Source organism: Cryptomeria japonica, chromosome 4, assembly GCF_030272615.1.
Source record: "Cryptomeria japonica chromosome 4, Sugi_1.0, whole genome shotgun sequence".
NCBI classification, from domain to species: Eukaryota; Viridiplantae; Streptophyta; class Pinopsida; order Cupressales; family Cupressaceae; genus Cryptomeria; species Cryptomeria japonica.
Window position 1 is genome coordinate 148,433,732 of NC_081408.1, and position 26,915 is coordinate 148,460,646.

Here is a 26,915-nt window from a genome sequence, read left to right on the forward strand (position 1 = left end):
CTCTGGTTGTTATGAGAGTTCTGAATTCTGGCCCATCAAATAGTAAATATTCTAAATCTGCACTGGAACAAACATTATCCAAAATCAATACTGTTTGCTTCGTTTGCCTTGAGATCAACTGCTTCAGCTGCATGTGTGCATCTTCCAAATTCTGAAATTCTTGTGTCGTCCTTCCTGCAAGCTTCTTCCAGAGAGTCCCGAAAATTCCCTTCAGGTTTGGAGACTCTGAAACAGTGATCAAAATCACATTGTTGTCGAAGTATTCTGATATCGGTACAAGAAAATTTTTAATTTTAGACTAATTAGTCTTACGATGCAGAAATAAATCTGAAAAATATGAAAAATCTTAAATATCCTAAATTTTAATTGCACAACAATTACTTTTAACTATTTGACTATATTAATATTTAAACACCAAAAACAATTTAATTGAACAACCAGATCAATATATCTACCGTCACAGGGATTAGAATCATACCTCTAATTTGATGATCATTGCAGACAGCCAGTACCAGAGTGGTTTTACCTCTGCAAAAGATGCTTACAGCGCAAAAGATTGGCATATATTCTTCTTTCTGTCACATTTGATAATAATAGCACATGTTGTAGTTTGGAAGGTTCTATCATCTGTCATTGCAAGTACCTGGAAATTATTTAACAAAGAAGATAGCAACTTTAACAAAGAAGATAGCAAGTACCTGCAAGTGCCTGGAAATTATTCATATAAAGTATATTAGTTTTCATGTAACTCTTTTTGTTGCCATTAATTTCTGCTTCGAAAATCGTGTTAACATTTTTTTTCTAAGATTGGAGTTGATGTTTCTATTAAAATGATTTTTCTTTTCATTTTTGCATTTTTCTGATTGGTCCCTCCTATTTTTGCTAGGGGTTTTTTAATTTTTTACTCAAAATTGAAAAAATATAAGCCTCTCGCCAATGAATAATAAGCAGGAAAAAATTAAGAAATGATTATTAATGTTTTCGTCCCAAGCACCCAGCAAAATATTTTAAGAGCTTTGTATTGCGAAAAACTCCGCGTTACAAATAGTGAGATAAAATTTCTTAGTAAATTTATTTAATTTTTATTTAAAGAGTTATTAAATTCAATATATAATGTTATTTTTTATAAATATAAATTTATTTTATTAAAATATATAAATTAAATAAAATGAATATTTTATTATATTATATATTAATATTTAACTATATAATTAATTAAACATATTATATTTGTTATTTATTTGTTATCTTTAATTTTATTTACTAAACAAAATACTTAATTTTTAATTGTAATATAATTTTTTTTAATCATATAATTATTTTTAAAATGTTATCTTTAATTTTATTTACTAAACAAAATACTTATTTGTTATTTTTTATTAAAATATATGATTATTTCATTACTTTTTATTTTCTATTTTTTTTGAGTAATTTAATAGTTCTTGTAAACATGTTTGCATTATCACATTCCACTCCTTCCTAGCATTATCATTGTGTCTATAAGTGTATAAAAATGCTATTAAATAGTTGTTACTACAAATTTTTATTGTTATCTCAACTAATATTTAGTGGACTATATATATTTTTGCCTAAATTTGTTATCAAACAATTGGTAGGTACAAATAATTGTAGTCTTATATTTATAGTCTTGTCAAAATAGTATTTTTCACACAAATATTTATGTTGTTATCAACCACATACTCTCTCTCTCTCTCTCTCTCTCTCTCTCCCTCTCTCCCTCTCTCCCCTTACCTATTTATACATATTTCTCTCATTCTTTCTATCCATATTTGTCTCTCACTCATGTACACATGCACTCCTTGTTTCTCCCTTTCTATCTTGCTATCTTTCAACCTCTATATGTTTCCCCCTCTCTATTACTTGTCTCTATCACCTTTCCCTCTCACTCCTTCCCCCTCTCTATTAATCTCTCTATCACTCCTCTCTATCTCTTCCCATCCATATCTTTCTTTACCTCTATCTCCCTATCTCTCTATCTATATATCTCTCTCCTCCCTCTCTACATATTAAATTATCTTTTCCCTCTTATGTCTACCTCTCTACCTATCTTCCCATCACTCCTCTCTCTCCCATGTCTATCTCTCCCCATCTCCCCCTCACTCCCTCCCTACTCCCCATTATCAATTTTTTTTTATCTCTAACTCTTTATCTATCTATCTCCTTCCTCTCTTTCTCTATCTTTAGCTCTAGCTCTATTTTCCTCTCTCCCCCTCTATCTTTATACACATATCCCTCTCTCTCCCTCTCCTTGTTACCAGACATCTATATCTCTTTTCTTCTCTAACTCTTGGTCTCCATATTTATTCTTCCATCTTTCTTTCTGTCTTTATCTCATTATCTCTCCATCTCTCTACTCCTACACCTTTGGATCTCCCTACCTCTCTCTATATACCACTTCCTATCTCTATCTTTATCATTGTATCTCCCCCTCTCTCATAGTCCTCATCTTCCTCCTCATCTCTCCCCCTCTCTATATATTTATTTATTTCATCTCTATCGATCCCTCTCCCTCTACATCTCCATCTCCATCTTCCTCTCCATATCTATTTTCTTTTCCCTCTCTCTCACTCTTCCACTTCCACCTCTCTCTCTCTCTCTCTCTCTCTCTCTCTCTCTCTCTCTCTCTCTCTCAATAGAAAATATAACATGAGCCTATTGGTCATTGAGCTTGATTATCGTTTTGATTCAAAGTTTTTGTTTCAATCATGTTTAGATCCATAGTTGATTTGAAGCTATCATCTCTCCATTGAAGCTCATTTTCCACAAAAAAAATCCATTTAGCCCATGTGCCCTTCACCTACCTTGAGCTACCTAATCTTGGTAATCGCAAAAAAAATTGTTCATTCCTTTAGCTCATTCCTCCTACATTTTCTTATCACATTTTCAAATAATTCTTTTGTTTCTTTCCTATATGATGATAATGCTATTTTTTTCTTTAATTAAATACTAGAGAGATATTCCATTGTCATTTTCAAATTTGTTTCCCTAAGGAAGTTGTAATGTAAAGGAAATTCTCAAGAATGTGATGTTACCTTAATTTCTAGCTTTTAATTTCAAATTCGGCTATCAAACATAGTTTTGTTTTCAGCATGTCACTTTTTCTTTTGTGAATTTCTTGGATGTTTATTCATTTTTTTTAGTTATGTTTGTTTTTGTAGAAATCTATGTTGCCGAATGTTGCATTTGTGTTTGTATATTATGTAAGGCTTTGTCTTTTCGATACCCAAGTTTTATTTTTCCTACTTTAGGGTTTGATATGGGGCTAATTGATCAAGGTGACAAGGTGACTTGGTTTATTCAGATGGGTATTTCCATCTTCACTAGATTGATTGTTCATATGGGTATTTCATTTTTCACTGGATGGGCAGGGCACATGAATAATAGGTTAGGATTTGAATCAACTGTAAAATGTAAATTTTTTGGTTAATTGAAAAAATCAAATGTTAAATGCTAAATTTGGGCATTTTACAAATCAACTAAAAAAACAATTGAAGTTGTTTTGCAATAAAAAATCGTGCCCATAAAATAAGAATGGAAAATGTAACTTTCACAGTTAAGTAAAAAAAAAAACCATTGAATGCTAAATTTGGGCATTCCACAACTCACCTAAACAAAAATTTGAAGTAGTTCTACTATAAAAAATTGTGCCTATAAAATAAGAATAAACTACCACAAAATGTGGGACATTTGCCTATTGAAAGGGACTCCTTGAATGGGGTTAACATTGGCAACCTATTTTATAATACTTTAGTCCTCAAAACCATATGAACCAATCTCTTTTGTAATACCTAATAGGTAAAAATTATGGTTTGAAGTGATCTCTTTTGTAACATCTAATAGATAAAAATTAAAGGGGTGTGTTAGAATGTTCTAGTAATTTCTACTAGCTAAGTGATAAGAATAGTTTTAGATAAGAATTGGTATTTTTCAAAGATAACAAAGTCGACTTAATATGTAATTTTTTTTGTATTTGGTTAAGTCCTCTATAAATAGAGACCTGTGTAAACCATTTCAAACAAGAAAGTAAATATATAAATCAGAAGTTGTAGCTTTCTTTTGTGCTTCTACCCACTAGTAGAATGCAAAAGTTAAATTTTACATGATTGTTGACATATTTGTTTAGAGATAAATAATCCCGTGGTAACCTTGCTAATTGGCCATTATTAAAATTTTGGGTTTGGATTATGAATATTTAAATCAATATTCTCAATAGTAAACATTGGCGTACAATCTGATACCCTTCACAAAGCCAATTTGAAAATTATTTTGTATGATATAGTTTTAGTTTAGATATAGCTTGCAATTATAGAAATGAGTAATGTTTTACTTTCTTTGAAATGCTTATTTAAGCACATGTATTCAAGGTTCCTGCATTTTATCTTAACAATTATCTTTTCTCTGGTATGAACAAATCTCTTATTTTTTGGCAAAAGGCAGGGACGCAAGCTGCATCACAACTCTTGTTTAATTATGGTTTTATTTTCCTTAGAATATTTAACAAATAAATTAAAAAGGTAAACTTTAATAACATTTCAATTACATATAAACATGTAAAATAACTTTTTAATTATATATATTTTAAAATTGTTTTTAAGCAAGTAGACTTGACATTCTTGAATTTTTTTCTTCGAAATATTAAAAAAAAATTTTTGACTAAATTGTTGAATAGGATAATAAAAGAAACATAGAATTGAAAAGTTGTAAAATTAGTATCTTTTTAATTAAGTTATCAAATTATATATAGAAAGTAAAATGCTGTATATAAATTATTGTAAGTTAGTTATTTAAATGTCATTAATTAGACAAATATTGAAAACATTATAACTTTGAGCTAATATCAAAATAACTTTCCACTTACATAATCTTAAAATTTTGTTTGTACAATTAGAAATGATACTTTAATATCCTTTCAATTGAAAAGTTGTATAAGTCTTTTCCTTCTCAAGTTATCGAATAACATTAAAAAAGAATAATGGTAGTTTCAAATTGGTAAAATTGTCTTCTTAACTAGATTATTAAATAGTGTAAATATATGAATGTTTGTAAGAACATTGTTTTGTCAAACTTTTGATAAAGCAGGATAAGAAAACTACTTCTATTCGAAAAAATTAAATAGATTATCTAGGATATTTAGTCTACCTCTTAAACAATTTTTTAGAATATAAAATTATTAATATTAGTTTTTCATGTTAAGCAGATAAAATTTAATACATTTGGAAATGAAATTGTTGAGAAAAACGATCATTAAAAATTATGATTAATATTGTGACAAAATTTTAGTTAACATCACGAAAATAAATATATAAAAGATATTTAAACTCCTGTGAATAAAGAAGTTGAACATAGAATACTTTACCAATAAGCAACTCTCATTTTCATGACACTTGTTATCATTTCAAATTGATCTACAATTAATGTCCATGTAATTTGCAAATACAAGTTACATTTGAATGACAACATTAATTTTATGGCACAAAACTCCAATGATGGTATTATTCATCCATCATAAAACATATTATCACTGTAACAAAGATTTATAAAATATTTTATCACTGTAACAAAGATTTAAATTGGATGGCTATGTAGATGGAGATGCCTATGAAGATGGAAATTGAGACGGGAGATGGAGGTGGTGATAGGCAATGAGAATCCATAATCCAGATGACCTGTACCAATCTTCTAAGATTCTACATCATTCATACCTAATGCCTCTTCTACAGATCTAGGTTTATCCACATTAGTATTCAAAGAAAAAATACATCTTCAATAATCAATTTAATACCTTTTAAGTGGTTATCTATGTCTTGTAGACCTTTGAACAAGATGAGTTGGAGGTTCTTCCTCCTCTTTTGAAAATTCAAAGGTAGATGAGATCTCGTCAACTTCTTACCTATCTGGGGGTCTCAATTTAACTCTTTCATGTGTAGAAAGGAATTGAATCACATCTTCATGTATATTCTATTTTTGCTACAATATAACAAGAGGAGATTTAATTTCTCTAAAAATAACACTTTTCTACTATATATTCCCTTTTGTGTAGCAGGGTCCCAAATCTTGTATCATTTCACACCATAACTATATCTGATAAAGATACATTTCACAAACTTGTTCTCAAGCTTCGTTTGCTTCTCCTTTGGCACATGTGCATATTCCTTGCAACCAAAAACTCTAAGATGTCTCAATGAAGGATTATGACCCGACCATGATTACATAGGTGTTTTATCAATAAGAGATGATGTAGGAGATGTGTTAATCAATTAGCAAGTAGTGGCAATAGCTTTTTTCCAAAAATAATGTTCTGGACTAGCTCCACTAAGCGTACTCCTAGCCTTCTCCATCAATGTCCTATTCATTTTTTTGCAACTCCATTCCACTATAGAGAATATAGAGTTGTCTTATTTGTATTAATGACACAATATTTACAATATCTATCAAAATTATTATCTAATAAAAATTAACCTTCATTATCAGTCCCCAAACATTTAATTTTCTTTCCATTCTACAACTCATCCATTGATATAAATTCTTTAAATTGACTAAAAACTTCATATTTACTCTTTAAAAAATATACCCATGTACTTCTACTATCAACGAACAAAACATAATATGTTGATTTTCCAATGGAATGAGCATCTACAAGACCAAATACATCAAAATGAATAAGATCTAAAATATCACAAGATTTATGATAACTCGAGTAAAACTAAACATAGTTTTATTTTTCATAAATCCAATGATCACATAAATCAAAGTCAAGATTATGATCATTCAAACCTTAACAAGTTTTTTTTTTTTCAATGTTCTTAAACCTTTTTCTCCAATGTGGCCTAGTCTCTGGTGCCATAAGCTAGTGTTATTTGTAGGTAACTTTTCTTCAAAATAAAGAGCATCCTGTCTCTAACTTATACAAAATGTCGAACCTGACACCTTTAGCAATCACAATAGCACCATTAACCATCTTGCATCTTGCATCAAAAAAGACTACATGTACACCTACATCTATTAGTTTTCTCATAGATAATACATTTTATTTTAATCTAAGGATATGCAACACACCACCAATCCTTTTTATTCTACCCTTAGGAAACTTAATCCTAACGTTACCATGGCCAACATTATCTAGATGTGAATCATCACCCAAGTACCCCTTAACTCCACTAAATTCTTCATATTGAGAAAACCAATCTCTACTAGAAGTCATATGAAAAGAAGCATCTGAATCAATTAACCATCCATCATTACATGTGTGAGTAGCCAAAGCTGCAAAAAATGCATCACCATCTTCCTTCTCAAACTCAAAATCAAAATTGTACTTCTTTGAATATTCAATGCAACCCTCATGGGTGTGTCTTGGTTTACCACAATTCTAGCAAATGACTTTGGGCTTTCCAGGAGATTTTGATCTCCCTTTGGACTTGGATTTATTATGCTTCTCATTCTTCTTGTTTATTTCCTTAGGTCTTCCATGAATAGTTAACACTTCTTTCAAATTGATGGATACCTACCTTTGCATCTCTTCACCAAGTAGGGCACCCACCACATCTTCAAACTTGAAAACATTAGAAGTACTACCAATATCCATAACAAGAGAATCCCACAAATTAGGAAAAGAACAAAGCAATATCCAATATTTGTCCTCTTTGTCCATCTTAACACCAATAGATACCAATTGAGCCACCAACATATCAAATGCTTCTAGTTGGTTTGCAATTCATCCACCCTCTTCCATATTCAAGGAATATAATTTATTCTTCAAGAAAATCTTATTTATTAAGTATTTCACTTGAGACATATCACCAATATTGGTCCATAGCTTCTATGCAAAGTTATTTTCATGGAAATTGATTAGAATAGATTCTACCGAATACTATCTTGTTTGACCCTTGGCTTAATGATCCATAGCATCATACTGAGCAACCCCAGTAGGATCTGAGGATCTTGGGACATTTGCATAAATAACATCCCACAGACCTTGATCTATTAGTAGATCTTACATCTTTAGCTTCCACATCTTAAAATTGCTTCTATTAAATTTCTCCACCTCTATTCTCCCTAATGAACTTTCCATTTGAAAATTCTCGTGAAAAGGCCAAAAAGTTTCTTCTGCACAATCTCCCACTCAAATTTGGATTAGTTCAAAAAACCCAACAACCCACAAGTGAAAACAAAGGTGATCAGGCTCTGATACCACTTGTAAGGAAATTAAAAAGAGGAATAACTTCCTACACTAGCCTTGAGAGGATAATAATACAAAAGATTTTACAGATCATTACAACTGTTACAAAAACTTAACAGAAACAAACATAATAACATTCATGTTAATTAATTATGCTAAGACTAGTTTATTAAAGATTGATAAAGATAATGTTGGTAACAAATTTAGTAGTATGGTTTATGGAAACAACTACTATGATACTTATGTAAATAGTAATAGGAATGATAAAAGTATCCGTAGAAATAGTTTCAGGTGCATGAATTTTTTTTATCATTTTTTATTAGAACTGGTATCCTACTGCTAATTGTTTTATAGTTGGTGTATGGTTAATGTTGTAATGTTTTTTCTCTCTTTTTGGTCGAGGTCATCTCCTTGCTAATATAATTAAAAACATTCATCCCAAAACACCATTATTTATGGGGAAAACCCTTTAAGGAGAAAAACACCACACTCCAAAAGTAGCTCAATATATTATTCAACAATCAATAATAGATTATAATATACTTGAAGAGCAATATATTCACAAGAGTACCACTAATTAAAGGTTTAGATGTAACTCAATGGTCATAAGACTCTTAGACCCAACCTCTATCTCACACACCTCTTATATAGGTATACAATATAAGAAACCATCAAATGATATTACAAAACCATGGGCTAAAACCACCCAGTAAAGTAGAGCCAACCTTATCTCCAATCTAAATACCCTATGATGTGTCAAAACACACATCAACATGTATCCCTTCCTTTTACAACTCATTTATGTGTACAATGCAATTTATATTTCCTATTTCAAGAGTCCAAAATTTCAGAGGCCGTAACTTGTGAGCCATGTGTTTGATTGATGAACTATTTGAAGTGTCAAAAAGCTCATAAAGTTCTCTATCACCTTGTAAACTTCTATATTGTTTACTCCCACTTTTCGAGACATTTAGAAGGGTCTAAAGTCCTCAAAATTAATTTTAAACCTTTCATCACACCCCTCCAAAATGGAAACTTTAATATGTTCTTTAAGTAGTTGTGCTCTTGCGATGAAACTTTATGGGTATGCTTCTCTAGCCAACCAAAAGCTTTGGAGAAAATTTCGCACAATTTCATGCTCAAATGAAACCTTACTATAAATAGTAACCTCATGTAAATGCAAGGTTGAGACACCGTTTTCCCAACAAGAAGTACATACAAGTTTAGTTTTCTCCATTGAAAACTCCTTTAACATTTCTTTAACTTAATTAGATTGTGAAATAAATATAGCATCATCCTTTCAGCTAACGTGTAAACCAAGAAATAAATTTATCTTGACAATGATAGAAATTTCAAACTCTTCTTATGTCTTGTAAAGAACCTTCTTGCACATACCATAATTTCCTTCAAATATTATATCATCCACATAAACAACTACAATCAAGATGTCATTTTCTACAACCTTAAAATAGAGATTACTATTAGTAGTACCTTTCTAAAATCCTTGCTTTAGCAAATACCTATAAAGCCTAGCATACCAAGCTCTTGGAGCTTACTTTAGTCCATACAGTGCCTTCTTCAATTTGTAGAACATATCAGAGTGTCTGATAGATTTAATACTTTTGGTTGTTCTATATATACTTCCTCTTTTAGTTCTCCATTCAAGAATGCAGACTTCACATCCATCTAATAGACCTTTAAATGCTTGTGTGTTACAAAAGCCAAAAACATTCTCGTAGATTCCATCCTTGCTATAGGAGTATAAATTTTATCAAAATATATTCCTTTTATCTGTGAATATCATTTACATACAAGTCTTTCCTTATTTCTCACTATGTGACCATCCTCATCTAGTTTGTTCTGAAATATCTATTTAGTTCCTATCACATTATTATCAGTTGATTTTGGGAAAAGTTCCCATGTCTGGTTATTCTCATTGTTTTCCAATTCTTCTTTCATAGATTCCAGTCATTGTTGATCATTGCAAGCATCCTTCAATTTTTTTAGTTTCATTTTTAAAATTAAGCATAAATTCACCTAGTCTTCAACAACTTTACTCTTTTGATAATACCCCTATTCTTCTCTCCAATAATATTTTTCTTTTAATGATTCTTCTAAAATGTCTTAGAATCTTAGGAGTGATTTTTTAAGCATCTTCCTTATTATCGTGTACCTCTGTTTCTTCAACCTTTTATTCTTCTATTTTTCCAATAGACTCATCAAATTTATATCTCATCTATACAATTGCATTATTTTAACTGTCTTTATCAACTTTTAATTTTTTGCATCTCAATAATTCTTCTTATTCTTTTGTTATAAAATTTGTAAGCTTTACTTTTAGTAGAGTAGCCAAGAAAAATACCTTGATCAACTCTTGTGTCAAACTTTCCCAAAATTTAATCTTTCCTGATAATAACATTTACTTCCAAATACTCTAAAATATTTAATAGATGGAGCCCTTCCATACCAAATTTCATGTATTCCCATGATTTCCTGTAATCTATACTCTATTAAGATAGAATATTGCAATGTGTATTTCTTCCTTCTAGTAGATTTTCGGTAATCTTGATTCATTCATGATTGTTTGAGTAGCTTCTTGAATTGTTCTATTGAACCTTTCAACTACATCATTCTTCTGTGGTGTCCTAGGAGCATATGTAAGTGTGTCCTTATACACCATCAATTTATCCAACTTTCCATTTTTTCTACAATAATGTTGTCTTCTATATAATAGAGCATTATTTCAAAAAATATTGTTTTCCCAATAGTTGTTTCATATTGCCAAAGTGATAATTTAGTAGCCAATAGTTAAAGCTTCTTTTCACTAGGATGTTAATGATGATCATTGAATCTCCCTCAATATAAATCGTGTCCACACCCTTCTTGATAGCTAGATGTAGACCCAACAATAAAGTAGAGATATTTGCCAAATTATTGGATCCCTCTAGTTAATAGTTCAATGCCAACATCACCACCTCCCCATGTTCATTGTGTAACACAATACTATCTCTGAATACCCCTAGATGCCCCCTTGAATATATATTGAAATCAATTTTAATTAAATATTGTGGAGGGGGTTTCCATGAAGTAGCCACCCTCTTATGCTTCTTGTACACTAAGGAAAAAGGCCCAATATTTGGAGGTTCAAAAAGAATTTTCCAACTTTTTAAAATACAATTGTCCCAAGATGTGAAGATTTTCTTAATGGGAATGGTCTTGAACATATATGTCATTGCAAAATCTGAAATGGACCTTTCCATCTTTTAAATTAGTTTATCCATAGTGGAGGTCTAACTTTGAAAGATCCCAACTTCCAAACAATAATAAATGTTAAACGATAGGGTTGTCATTGCAGCAAAAGATTGACCTATCAATGCCCGATACAACCACTAGATTATAGAATCCATAGGAGGTTGTTAAACCATGTCATGAATCCACATGAGGGATTCTTGCCCACTGCCAATAATCCCCCTCCTAGCATCACTTACCGTGGTCTGCATTATTCAAACCTATGACCAAGCTCTGATACTAATTGTTAGATAATTCAAATAATCGGAAGACAACTGAGAGGGGGGTGAATCAGTTGTCATAGATTATCGGAACCTTAAGCAATTAAAACTTTAATAGCAGAACCTAAAACAGTAGTACCAGCATAGAAGTTAAATAAATTAAGCATAAACAATAATCACAGAATAAATACAATCCATATGACACCAAGATTTGTATGTGGAAAACCTGATAAAGGTAAAAACCATGGTGGGAAGTCCACCCACAGTCAAATAATACTTCTGCAATAAGTATGTGAATTAAAATTGAGGCGCCTTCACTTGAATAAATGCCAATAGCCTAGAGTGCACTGCTCATCACAAAAGAAGTCTCACTGACTACATAGAAATCCTGACTACAATCCGGAGAAGTGTTTGAACTATAAAGATAGTGTCTCTTATGCCTGAGTATAGTTTTGGTTAAACTCAATACTGGAGAACTAAATCCTCTTACAAAACCCAATTTGATCTCCAATGATCAACCAAATCCTCTTCCTAAATGATATTACATTATTTACACATTACATATCCATATCCCATTCCCATAACCATAACCATGATGATCTTCAATGAGATCCTACATCATATATACAAACCCTCGACCATAAATAATCAGGTTGGCCACCAGACAATAAACCAATTACATAATTATAAAACATGTTGGCCTTAGACCAAATAAATAATATCCAACGCATAAGGCATTCCAAAAACCTATTGAGAAGTCCAATCCACACGCTTCATTAAATTGATCAATAATCTAGATCAACCAGGACACAATATAGGTGCACACACTACAACAATGATCTTCATCCACCAAATCTCAAACATGATCACCAAAAACATCTTGAAAGTCCACCAGAAGCTGCACCAACACCACTTATGCAATTCATCAAAGATCTTCATCAAAGCTCTGTCTGTGAAACCCTCACCAGAACCAGAAGCCAAGCTTCCAAGCATATAGGATAGCATCCGATCACCAAACCAAAACCAACTAATTGAATATGAGTATCATGAATAAGCCAATTCCATAGCCAAATCATACTGGATCATGTAGGATCCAAACCAACCAGAAACCACTCAACCTACCGGGACTAGAAGGGTGTTCGTAAAGCATCCAAATAGCTAGTGTTGGCATCAATGACAAAACATCAATGCAACACATAATCAATTCCTCCAAATGGCCAACAATATCCCCCTTTGGCATTGATGGCAACACTAGATGTGCAAAACATCTAAGTACCAGGAAGTGCCAAACAAGTCTCTCCCAATGAAAGACAACCAATAATCTCCCACTCAAAGATATAGAAATGAAGTTCTGAAATAAAGACCAAACTCCCCATGTGAATTATGTCTTTGTAACACTCTGAGTTATACATATATATCTCCCCTAATGTATACAACTCCTTAAGTTTTTTTTTCCCATCAATATCTCTCCCCCTTTGACATCAATGCCAAAAATTGGACAAAAATATCAAAGCAAAAACATAAACCACTGAATGACAAAGCTAACTACTCCCCCTAAGCAGTAGCATCCCCACTTCAATGTTAGAATGAAAAGTGTCTCTGATAATGCATATCAGACTGATTCCAAACTACATCAATCAAGTCTCTACTGGAGGGGCAGAAACTCCCAATCTGTCTCTTAGGTATTCAAATGAGTCTTTAGGAAAAGGTTTAGTGAAGATATCTCCAATATTCTCTTTAGTATTCAAATAAACTAGTCTAACTTCATTTGCTTCCACCTTTTCCTTCAAAAATTTATACTTGATAGATATGTGCTTTGTCTTAGAATAAAATACTGGATGCTTTGACATGTCAATAGCAGTAGAGTTATCATAGTGAATAACTACCAGTCCATTACAATCCACCTTTATATCCTTCAACATTTGCTTCATCCATAGAACCTGTGTACAGTTAGTAGCAGCAGAAACATACTAAGCTTGAACAGTAGATAAAGAAGTATGTGATTGTTTCATGTTGATCCATGAAACCAACTTCTTTCCAAGAAAGAAAGCTCTATCAAAAATACTTTTCCGCTCATCAACATATGAAGCCCAATCAACATCTATATATGCACATAAATTAAAGTCACCATCCTTAGGGTACCACAAACCATATTCTGATGTACCTTCCAAGTATCTAAAAATCCTTTTCACCGCACTCTCGTGATTTTCTCTAGGATCACTCTGAAATCTTGAAACAATAAAAACAACATTCATTATGTTAGGCCTAGTCTGAGTCAAATAAAGCTGACCTCCAATCATAGATTTGTATCTCATAGGATTTAGTGGTGCAAAAACATCTTTCCTTATCAATTTCTCACTTGTAACCATATGATTATTTACTGGCTTAGAATCTCCCATACTAAATTCCTTCAACAATTCCCTAGCATACTTATTTTAACAAATGAAAATATCTTTGTCAATCTGAGTAATCTGTAAACCTAAGAAAAATTTCATTTCTCCAATCATAGACATCTCAAATTCTTTCTCCATATTCATAGAAAATTCCATGCATAATTTATCTTCACCTCCAAAAATAATGTCATCAAAAAATACTTCAATAATCAGTATATCATCATCAGTGATCTTATATTATAAATTACTATCGTCATTACCCTTAGTAAAACCAAGCTTCAAAAGATATTTATCCAACCTTGCATACCAAGCTCTAGGTGCCTGTTTCAATCCATATAAAGCTTTCCTTAACTTGCAAACCATGTTTGTATCATTTGATAATGAAAAACCATCAGGTTGCTCAATATAAAATTCCTCATCAAGATCCCCATTCAAAAATGCACATTTAACATCCATCTAATAAACCTTTTAGTTTTTATAAGCAACATAGGCAAGGAATAATCTTACAGTTTCAATCCTAGCTACAGGTGCAAAAGTCTCTCCATAATCAATTCACACTCAGACAGACGATGGACCAGTCCAAGAGGGGCCAATAGCTTAGTGGTAGAGCACTCCAGTAGCATATGGAAGGTTGTAGGTTCGAGTCCTAGTTAGTCCATGTCTCAACAGGGCATCCTTGGGTACAACCTCCTCCTTGATGATGTATCTCTATTTTCAATAAATGCCTCACTTGGAGCCAAAAAGTGTGCTACCCTTCATCAAGAATCCATTTACCTAACAATAGGAGGAAGGTGTGAGTTCTTCTTCTCCTTTTATTTTGGTCAATGATGTTATTTTTGTTCAAGATTCCCTCTTGAAGGGAGATGTCTTTGAGAAAATATTTCTTGCTCCTTATATATCCATAAACTTATGCCTTTTAGCTAGGGTTGTATGTAAATTCTTGTTTATAGTTATCTTCTTCATGATTGAAGGTGTGTATTCTTGTTCTTCTATTCTTTAGTATGCCACCATATCTATGTGCTATCATATTAAGGAGGGGGCATATATGCAGCCTCCTTATGTATTATATTATATTTCCTTACAGACAATGTTTTCTTTGGTTATCCTTTTGCACTGTTTTGATTTCCTTGGAGAAAATGCTTTCTTTGATTATCCTTTTGCATTGTTTTTGGTGAATTTCCTTGGAGAGTGTGAGATTTTGCCAAGATCAAGGGCATAATGAAAAGTATAAAAGAGAGACAAAACAATGACAAGAACAAACTGTATTCTCATCAATATGCAAATGATCAACTGGATTAACCAATACAATGAATCTGGTCCTGCTTATATAGACAAGGCCATATGGATGTACGAGCACACAATCATGACATGGGGCTCAATGAGAAACAAGGGTAGGTAAAAAATACTAGGGGTAGGTAGGAGAAATAATATAATATTACACAAAAGGTGGATGACCCACCGAATGTGGAGTGTAACAACAAAGTAAGACCACAAAAGGTGGATTTCTCCTACAAGCTATATCTCTATGTGCACACTTCCCTAAGTGCCTCAATTCCAAACTACGCAGAGATGCATTATCCTAGGTTAACTTAAGTAAAGTGTAATAATATCCATAATAAATATTTATTTACACCAACACCCCCCCTTAAGTGCAACTTAGGGGAATGAAGACTCAAGTCAACAATGCAAGATGGGTCCCGACTACTAGGCCATGATAGGTACCCATGTACAATATGCAAATGCAACCAAAACTATGCAATGCAATCTCTCACAAATGAAGAAAGGGAGAAAACCCTGTGGGAAAAAACTACCCCCAAAAAGAGAGATGAATGTACAAAAGACTCTCAAAGAAGAAGGACAAAACCTCAAAGAGGAAAAAGTCCCCCCCATATGAGAGGAAGGAGAAGTCAACTGACCCCCCTAATGAGACATTTCGCACCCCCAAGAGAGCTCACAGCTACTGGAACTTACTCTCGGTGAAAGGTTTTGTGAATATGTCTGCAACCTATTCTGTAGTAGGACAATACTACAAGTCAATGACCTACTCCTGAATCAGCTCTTGGATATAGTGTATATAGATCTTGATGTGTTTGGTCCACTGGTGCTAGACCGGGTTGTTCGAGATTGCAATAGCACTCTAATTGTCACAATGTAGAACTATCGGTTGTGGAGTGGTGAACCCAAACTTTGTGAGAATCTGCTGAAGCCAAATGGTCTCAGTCGCTACATTAACAACTCCTCGATACTCAGCCTCAGTTGAAGAGAGAGAAATAGCATGTTGCTTCTTGCTCTGCCAATAAATGGGGCTTGAACCAAAGTGAAAACTATAACCTGATGTAGACTTACGATCATCAAGATCGCCAGCCCAATCGGAGTCTATCCAACCAAGTGAAGTCCTATGCCTGTTGCATAGTGAATCCCATAGTGATGTGTACCTTGGATGTAATGAAGGATGCATTTGGCGGCTTTCTAATGAAGCTCATGTGGTTCTTGCTAAAGCGGGAAACCATGCCAATCGCAAATGAAATATTAGGGCATGTATGAGTCAAGTAGATGAGACTACCCACAAGCTAATGATACAATGTGGCATCAATTGGTGGAGAAGAACACTGAGCCTCAAGCTTGACCCCTAAAAGAAAGGGAGTCAGTGCAGGCTTACAATCAGCATATGAAAGCGTGCAAGTAGATCAAGACCATACCTAGGCTATGGTAATGTAATCCCGGTAGGTGACTGTGAAATCTATATCTCGAGAAAGTAGTGCAAAAGACCCAAGTCAGTCATAGAAAATCTGTTATGCAAAGCAGATTTAGCACTGCTAATGATGGATGCAGTGCTCCCTGTAATGATCAAATCATCAACATAGAGCACAAGTATCAAGTGTGAGTCATCCTGTCACAAAATGTAGACATTCGGATCAGAATGACACCTAGTGAACCCTACTGAGAGAAGAATGGAATCCATCTTGGCATACCAAACCCTGGGAGCATGCTTGAGGCCATAGAGATATTTTCTCAGTCTGCAAACCAAGGAAGTATCTTGGAAGAAACCCTATGGTTACTCCATATAAATCTCCTCATCAAGATCCCCATGAAGAAAAGCACTCTTCACATCCATCTAATGTACAACCCAACCATGAGCTACAACAATAGAAAGTGTCAAGAAAATGGAGTGCATCTTGGCTATGGGTGCAAAGGTCTCAGTATAGTCAACACCTAGAACCTGAGAGAAACCTTTTGCAACAAGCCAAGCCTTATACTTATCCACACTACCATTTTCTGAAAAATTGGTTCGATAGATCCACTTACATCAAACCATCTTTCTCCCCTTAGAGAGACGGACTAAATCCCATGTGTTGTTCCTCATCAAGGAACTATACTCTTCCTCCATAGTGTGGTCCCACTCAGGAACCCCTGATGCTTCCTAAATTCTCTATAGATCGGAAGTAGTAGCAATGAATGCATATGGAAGATCTTGATGTTGTGATCGAGTCCTCTATGTATCTCTAGGATTACCAACAAGAGAACCTGCGGACTCAAGTGTCTATCGAGCCCAATAAGGTCTAGGTGGAGGTGGAGAATGAGGCTCCTCAACTACAAGTAGACCCTGCATAGGTGTAGCCCTGCGAGTTGGAGTTGAAGGAGTCTCATCATCCGAATCACTGGCATCACTATCCACAATGGAGGAAGTTGGAGGAAGTAGAGAGGCTAAGCTAGGACAAATTTCCTCAAAGTGAACACTCCTCTCAATAAACACCTCATGTGTCTCAGGATCCATCAATCTATATACCTTAACACCCTCAGGATCTCCAACAAATATGCAAGGCCGATTCTGAGGTTCCAATGCCTTGCATTTTTTTGGAGGTATGCGAGCCCATGTTGGACACCCAAAGACTTTGAAATGTCTTACAATCAGTTTCCTTCTAGCCCAAGCCTCAAAAGGAGTAATACCTTGCAAAGCTTTGTGAGGAACCTGATTCTAGATGTGTGTGGCACAACTGATAGCCTCTTCCAAAAAGACGGGATCAACAAAACATGCATGTATATATAGCTAACCATTTCTTTGAGAGTTCTATTCTTGCATTCTACAACTTCATTCTACTGTGGAGTGTATGCAATAGAATACTGAAGATCAATCCCCTCAAATGTATAAAAATCCTCAAGTCTTTTGTTCACATATTCCCTTCCATTATTTGTACAAAGCATCTTGACCACTTTCCCGGATTGCTTCTCCACATGAGTCTTCAAGTCCTGAAATCTGTCAAATACTTCACTCTTATGAATGAGGAAGTAGACCCAAGTGAAGTGGGAGAAGTCATCAATGAACGTGAGGACATAGCAAGCCTTGCTAAATGAAGGTGCTGGAAATGGACCTACTACATCATTGTGAACAAGTTGAAGAACTTCTAAAGCTCTACAAGCTTTCCCCTTATCAAACTTCTCCTCGGGATGCTTGCCCATGGAACAACCTGAACATACACCCTCTAAAAAAATGATTCAAGGTAGACTTGTGACCATGTCTTTAGTGCTAAGCTGCTAAATATATTGGTAGTTGAGGTGACCAAACCGCTCATGCCATAGCTTACTTTTTGAATTTGAATGAGTAAGCAAGGCCCTAGAAGGAGAACTTGGCACAAAGTGGGAGAATGAATAAAGCCTTGAGTTGTCATTGACTTGTTCCACTGCTACCAAGGCATCATTATCAAGTTCCTTTACCACAATTGAATCTAGTGTAAACTCAACCTTTTTCCCATTCCCATAGTGAGTGATTTAGTAGATAGAGAGAAGGTTGGTAGCAAAGTTAGGAACATAAAGAACATTATCAAAATTTCCATCATCCATGGATCCTGAACCTTTCCCTTCAACCTCTACTTGTGTATCATCACCTATGTAAATGTGAGGTACCTTAGATGGCTCCAATGAAGAAAACTGCTGGGTGAACTCACAATATTGGTTTCCACTTTTTGACCAGCTTTGACACTTAGATGAACATTTTGCAAAAAACCTTCACTTTCCGAAACCTATAACTTTTAAATCGTTAAGAATTTTAAGATGATGTAAACTAGTGATTTGTAATATCCTTTTTGTAGATTCTAAATATATTTTTTTCAATTTTTTTTGAATAAAATTTTATTGATTTTTCCATCTCCCTCAAAAGTAGTTTTTTACTGGAGACAACATTTTTTAAGAGTGATGTGCATCTCGAAACGTATACATTTTTTTTTATAAATGATAAAAACTTATCTCTTTTAAATTTTGGTTTGTAACATCGATACCCAGGGCATGCAGTTGGTTTGATAGTGATATGTTGAATATTTTTTATTTTATTAAGTTTTGAAGTCTGACTAATTATACTTTAGATATAGGTGTACGTTTGAACATATAACTTGCTCTATATATATCAAAATTAAGTTTTATTTTTTTTTTTAGAAAGAAGAAATCAATACCTAGGGCATAGATATTTTTCAGAATTTTTTTGAATTAGTTTGCTATTTTTCCCAATGCATTGAACAAAGAAGTTCATGTTCGGTGAAAAACCTACATTCATAAAAAATAAAATAAAAATATATTAATAAACTTAAATATATTAAAAATTATACTATTTGGAAAGCTTATAATAAGGACTAAATCCTTAAGAAAACAAAAATTCTAAATGAATTCGTTTGACCCCTCAAAAGCGAATGTAAAACTGATTTTTTATCAGCATTTGATAGATGCAAAGGAGACTCCATTGCAAGAATGATTTAGAAGTAGAGAGGTTCTATCCAAGAAATTTTGATCTAAGAGCCTTTGATCTAACTCTCTTCAATTAATTACTTCAAATGGGACCTCTTAAAGCTTAAATAATTAGATTTTCCAAAAAATGTATGATTTCAGCAAAAATCAGGATGTACCAAAAAGTGGGAACCAGCTTTGTGAGTTCACCCTGCTCCTTTGTAGAACCCATGTGATAAGAGGCACCCAAGTCAAGTATCCACTATTGTGAAGAACCTATTGTAGCCACAAATGCTTTCCCTTTTCCCTTAGACCCTGAGGAAGAGGAAGGAGATGAATCCTTATTTGCGTAGGCGGACGACAAGTTGATGTTGTTTTTTTTCTTAAGAAGATTTGTCAACTCATCAACTTTCTTGGTGTGGCATCGATGCTCATCATGACCATACTTCTTGCAATATGCACAAGCTGGTTTATCCTTCTTAGTTGGAGTCCCCTTCTTGGAAGAGGATGAAAAATCACCTTGTGATGGAGAGGATGATTGCCCTTTTTCTTGTTGTGGGTTTGACTTAGATTGCTTCTTCTTCTTCTTGGAATCTTTGCCTTGAATCCCTTAATTCCCTTGATTAGCAACCAAAGCCTTGGACTTTGAAGACTTAAGAAGCCCCATGTTCAACAACTTAGATTGTTCCAATATCAACATCTCTATGAAAGCATCAAATGAAGGCATAATGTAGGAACTCCCCACTGTCAAACGATGAGTTTGGAAGCTAGAAACAAATGCTACATATTCTGGTGTAATCTTGTCCAACAAGTTGAATATCAACTGAGCATCATTTTTGTCAATTCCACAATCCTTAAGCTTTTCTATTAGTTCATTTGCTTTGGTGACACAATCTTGGATTGTATCCAAACTCTTGGGATCCAAGTTGGTGAGATCATTGTTAGTCTTGTAACCTCTAATTTCATCAACTTGACCATACAATTTCTAAAACATATCACAAGCCTCTTTGATTGTTGTACACTTCTCAATGTGAAAAATGAGGTCATTTGATACATACTTATGCAAGGTTCCAAGAGCCATGCAATTCTTAGTGAGCCATTCTAACTGAGCATTAGGATTAGCCTTAGGATAAGGTGGTGCTACTATAGTTCCATCTATGTAATGCATGAGACCTTTTTCCATTAATTTACTCCATACTTTAATTTTCCATGACGCATAATTATGTGGAGTTAAAGGTGGAAATTTATGAGGACTCATTGCAACAAAAAAAAAAGAGCACAAGGAAAGAGAGGCGCAATCACACAAGACACCCCCCGAAATTCACTCAATCAAAGAACCCCCCAAAAATGATGATTTGGCACTTTATACTTAGTGTGTCTACAATGGGCCACTTGCAAAAAATGGCAAAGTGGACTTCTAGTTTCAACTTTACAACTACCTTAATAAGGCCAAGAAGACTCAAACTAATAATGCAAGAGATCTAAACTAAGATCCAAGAAAATTACAAGTACCAAGTAGGCCAAATAAGAACAATATCTAAAAGTACAATTTCCACTCAAAATCTCTGAAAAATGATCATAGATTATGAAAGTAGACAAAAAAAATATGCACTTTCAAAAAAAGTGGCACTTGAAAAGGAGGTCGTATGAGCTCAAATGAACCCTTTGAAGTTGCAAAATTGAGAATTGGATAGGTATAGCTGAGATAATCCAAAAACTGCAAAAACCTAGAGCACCAAAATCAGAAAATAACCACACCACTGCGAAGAGCACGAAAAATTATCCCAAATAAAAAAAATTGCACCCAAAAAGGAGCAAAGTTGACCCAAAAATCCAAACTGCTCAATGGAGAGGGATCTAAATTTTTTTCAATAAATGTTGACTAGAAACTGACTTTGCGCTAACTGGGCAGAAGGTATGGACCCACAAAAAAAACAAGAAATATTCTTTTTAAAAAAAAACTTTTTCAAAACAAGAAAAAAAATTCAGAATTTGTTTTTTTTAGATCCGAAAATTTCGTACCGTGCTGCCCGAATTCGGTAAAAATGTCCTCCAACATCCAAAATTTGATTTTTGCCAAAATACGTCGAGTTTATACTTGATTTTTTATGGAAATGACCTCTTGGATGCAATGGTGAGGTCGACCTCCAAAAAATGTTGTCCCTCAGATCCGAAAATAGAATCCTTCCAAGATGTCTCCAAAAACCAATCAATGAAGCCCCATTGGCTTTGATTCCATGTGAGATTTTGCCAAGATCAAGGGCACAATGAAAATTATAAAAGAGAGACACAAGAATGACAAGAACAAACTATATTCTCATCAGTATGCAAATGATCAACTGGATTAACCAATACAATGAATATGGTCCTGCTTATATAGGCAAGGCCATATGGATGTACGAGGACACAATCATGACATGTGGCTCAATGAGAAACAAGGGTAAGTAAGAAATACTAGGGGTAAGTAGGAGAAATAATATAATATTCCACAACAGGTGGATGACCCACCGAATGTGGAGTGTAATAGCAAAATAAGACCACAAAAGGTGGAATTTCTTTTACAAGCTATATCCCTATGTGCACACTTCCCTAAGTGTCTCAATTCCAAACTACGAAGAGATGCATTATCCTAAGTTAACTTAAGTAAATTGTAATAATATCCATAATGAATATTTATTTACACCAACAAAGATAACGCTTTACTTGGACATCCTTTTGCACTACTTTTAGTAGATTTCCTTGGAGAAAATTCTTTCTTCAAGCATCATTTTGCACCGTTTTTAGTGGATTTCCTTGGAGACAATACTTTCCATGGTAATCCTTTTGCATCATTTTTAGTGTATTTCCTTAGAAAAACACTTTCCTTGGTTATCCTTTTGCACCATTTTAGAAGATATCCTTGGAGATAATGTTCTCCTTTCTTATCCTTTTGCACCATTTTTGGTGGATTTTCCTTGGAGAAAATTCTTTGCTTAGTTATCCTTGGGATGGGTTGACTAGCATAACATAACTTCTTAGATTATTTTACTCTCTCTTTGCACTAAGCTCTCTTGGGATTAGTGGAACAAGCATAACACAACTTAATAGACTATTTTCTACTCATCCTTTCTCTTTCATGGATCACCTATAATAACACATCTTACTAGTGCATAGAATCCATGATCTCCTTCTCTCTCCTCCATGATCCCATAGCATACTTTTATAGTTGATTAGACCATGAAATATTGTCTCATATTTTATGTGTGCTCTTTCTCATTTTGAATGACCAATCATGCTCTTGCAATATCAATCTAAGGATTATATTAGTGGTTGAGACATTTTTATTGTCAATGTCCCTTCAACTAGATAACTTGAAACCTTTATTCTTAGTACTAACTTGATTGTTTTTGTTTCTTTTGTGTGTGTTTGTTTTTATTTGTGTGTCCTTCCATGTGGTTGTATGACTTGAGATCCTTGTTTTGGGGGCTTGTTTACCTAAAAGTAATGATATATTCTCTTTACAGGATTACCCAAAGCATGTTTCTCTTTCTCTTTCTTCTATTTTATAATGATTATGTGTGTAAGCTCATACTCCTGATAATGTGGGTGCTAAATTTAGTGCCATAAATTGTATCTCTATTCAATTTCTTGCTCATCTAGGCCCTATTTTAGCATGTATGACCTCCCACATCTATCTCATTCGACTTCTCACTCCCATTTTGGAACTAAGGTACTAATTTAGGGCCACATTGAAGGGATCATGGTGCCTAAGGATACCTGTTCTTGTGAGTGGGCCAATCAAGACACCTTTCTCCTTAGTGTTTGGGCCCAAATTCAAACCATATTGTTTGTTGTGGCAACCTTTAAGAACCATCATGAAAGCGTGTAGATTTTTTTATTTCTTTTTAGGTCTTTTTTTAAGTTATCTTGTTGCCTTAATAGTTGTAATCATCTTCAAATAATTATTTTGCATCATCAAGGAATAAGACATTATCATTCTAAGATCTAGCCTCTACTGAATATCAACATACTTTTCTTTCAAGTATATTTAAATTCAATTTTAAGGTTGATCAAAAAATCTAGGTTTGACTTAGGAAAATTCCTCTCTACCTAATATTTTGCCTCTTTTCAATGTTTATGACTAGGTAATGGACCTATGGGAATAGGTACAGAGCAAGTAGGTAGAGATCTATAGTCTACAATTTGTCAGAGCTAAAACTACTAGGAACTAGACAAGTAGGGTGCCTTAGTCCTAGGAATAGGTTGAGATAGGTTCCTTGCTCTGTCTAGCTTTTCCAAAGATTTTTTCTATGGGTTGGTTTCAGTCTCCTCTATTGCATCTTCTTCCAAAAGTGGTTTGCCAGTTTATTATCTCATTTTGCACACAAAATTTTCATCCGATCATTTTATTTTGTAGCCTTCTTCCAAAATTGTAGTGTCATTTTTTGAATACCCTTACAAGGGACCACTTAATTTACCTTGTGCCTAAAAAAATCTTAGGCCAAGTAGACCATTCTCCCTCTCAAAGTGATTAATGCCAAAATAGACCTAAGCTTCCTAGTTTTCCTATACAAGCTAGTGAACCTTATTTTTGCATATTATAACTAGTTTGTAAAGGTTATTCATAGGTTTAAGCTATATATTTTGAGGATAATTTTTATCTAGTATCTAGGATGGAAGCTATAAGGATATTTCTTCCAAAAAATTTTATATAAGGAATTTAAGGTATATTAGATAGATGTCAAATTAGCATTCTTAAATGGAGAACTCAAAGAAGAGAAGTATATTGGACAACTAGATGGGTTTAAGTTGTCAAAATTCTGGATATGGTTTGTAGACTGAAGAAGGCACTTTATCAACTCAATCAAGCTCTTAGAGTCTGGTATGCAAGGTTGTATTATTATTATTATTTTGCAAAAGAGTTTCAAGAAAGGCACAATAGATAGTAATCTATATTTCAAAGTTGAAGGCAATAAACTATTAATAGTTATTGTTTATGTTGATGATAGTGCTTGTAAAAGATTTGCTAAAGAAATGCAAAAATAATTTGGCATGCGAATGATCACTAAGTTATCTTTTCTCCTTGGTCTTCAAGTGACTTAATTATAAGATGGTAATTTTATGTATTAGACCAAGTATGTCAAGGAGATTTTGAAGAAGTTTGGTATGGATTATTGTAAGCTATTTCGAACTCCTATGACTACTATTTGTAAGCTAAGTAAGGATGATGGATCTCTAGAAGTTGATAAGAAACCATATAGGTCTATGATTGAAGGGTTGTTGTATTTGATTGCTTCAAGACCAGATATTATGCATAATATATATTTGGTTGCCAAATGTCAAGCCCATCCAAAGAAATCTCATGATGAATAAATGAAAGGATATTTAGATATTTTAGAGAGACCTTGGATTATAGTTTGTGGTAAAAGAAAAGTTATATTTCTTTTTGAAGGCATACATGGATGTTGATTGGGTTGGATGTGTTGATGACAAAAGAAGTACAAGCGGGGGGTACATTTTTCCTACAAGACATATTGGTCTCTAAGCTAAGTAAAAAGCAACATTTAGTATCATTCTTTGTTGTAGATGCAAAACATATTGCAGCAACATCTTGCTACACTTGGGCTATGTCGATGAAGCAGACTATTAGAGATATCAAGATGATGTATGATGAGGCAATTCCTATTATGTGTGACAATAATGTAAGTGAAATTAACATTTCAAAGAATCTTGTAATGCATTCAAGGACTAAACACATTTCTATATCGTATCATTTCTTAAGAGAGAAGGTTGCAGAGAAGGAAGTCAGATTGGAGTATGTGCCTACAAAGGATCATATTGTAGACATTTTTACCAAGGCACTGACATAGGATACCTTGATTATCTCAAGTATAAATTGGGGGTTATTGCCTCTCCTTCAAACTAGATGGATGGAAGTGGTGCATCTTTTTAGGGAGAGAATCAAACATCTTTTTTGTCTCCTAGATTATTGTGGTGGTTGATCTTAGCGAGAGAACTAAAATTTATGGTTATCACTGTCAGAGGGAATATTGTAGTTCTTAGAATTTTTCTCAGAAGGAGGAGACAGATTTAATGTTTTTAGTATTGTGCTATTTCTCCTTGATGTCAAAGGGAAAGAGAGAGAGAGAGATGGAACAAGTCTTTTGTTGATTTCTTTTATAAGTGTTTTCATCAATGAAAAGGGGGAGATTATAAGAAACTTGTTTTGTGTTGTCATTAATGTCAAACTTTTTGTTGTTGTCTTTCATGTTGTTTAGTTGTGCATATATTTTAGACGGTCTAGAAATGAGTGTTCAAATGGTCTGGTGGTGATGTTGAGTAAGTATGAAGTATTTTTGGAAGGTTGGTCTAGTAGAGATTTCAATATGCTAGAAATAATAATTATATGTAAAAAAGAGTATTTAAATGTTTCACAGAAGAATGCTCTGCATTCCTCTGATTCTTCATGTTAATGACATGTGGTTTTAGATATAATATCTATGTTCTGTGGATGTTTCACTATCATGTTTGCAAGTTCTCAATTGCCTAGATTATGTAGTTGGTTGCATGATGGTTTGCTAACACTAAGGTTTTCTGTTTGGATTGGTCCAAATAAATTTCTACATTGCTTTGCTATGGTGATTGAAGTATTATGACTCGAAGGATATCTTCATATGGTTTGTGTATTGTTCCAATTCAAATTTCTAATGTTGGTTTGTGTTTCATATTGTTAATTGTATTAATCTTTGGCTGCCACAATTGGTGTATATTCATTGGATCAAGCTCTTTTGGTCTTGATATGGTTTGGAGTTTAAGTTAGAATGTTGATATGTGTCAAACACTAGGGTCAGTGCACAAAGATGGTGGTCAAAAAGGGGGGTGTAAGTGGACACTTTTTTTTTTCTGAAATCAAGTGAACCTGAACTTGGAGGCGAAATTTAAAATTCATCCACTCAAGATATGAAGATAATGAAAAAACAAATATTGTAGTACTCTGAATCTAGTTTCCAAACTACTAAACGTTTTCAAAAATGGATAAGATTAAGAGGGTCAAATCCTTCATGCACGAAAAACTGACCTTGATTTTTTCTGAAAACACATAACATAGTGTCTGACGTGCACATC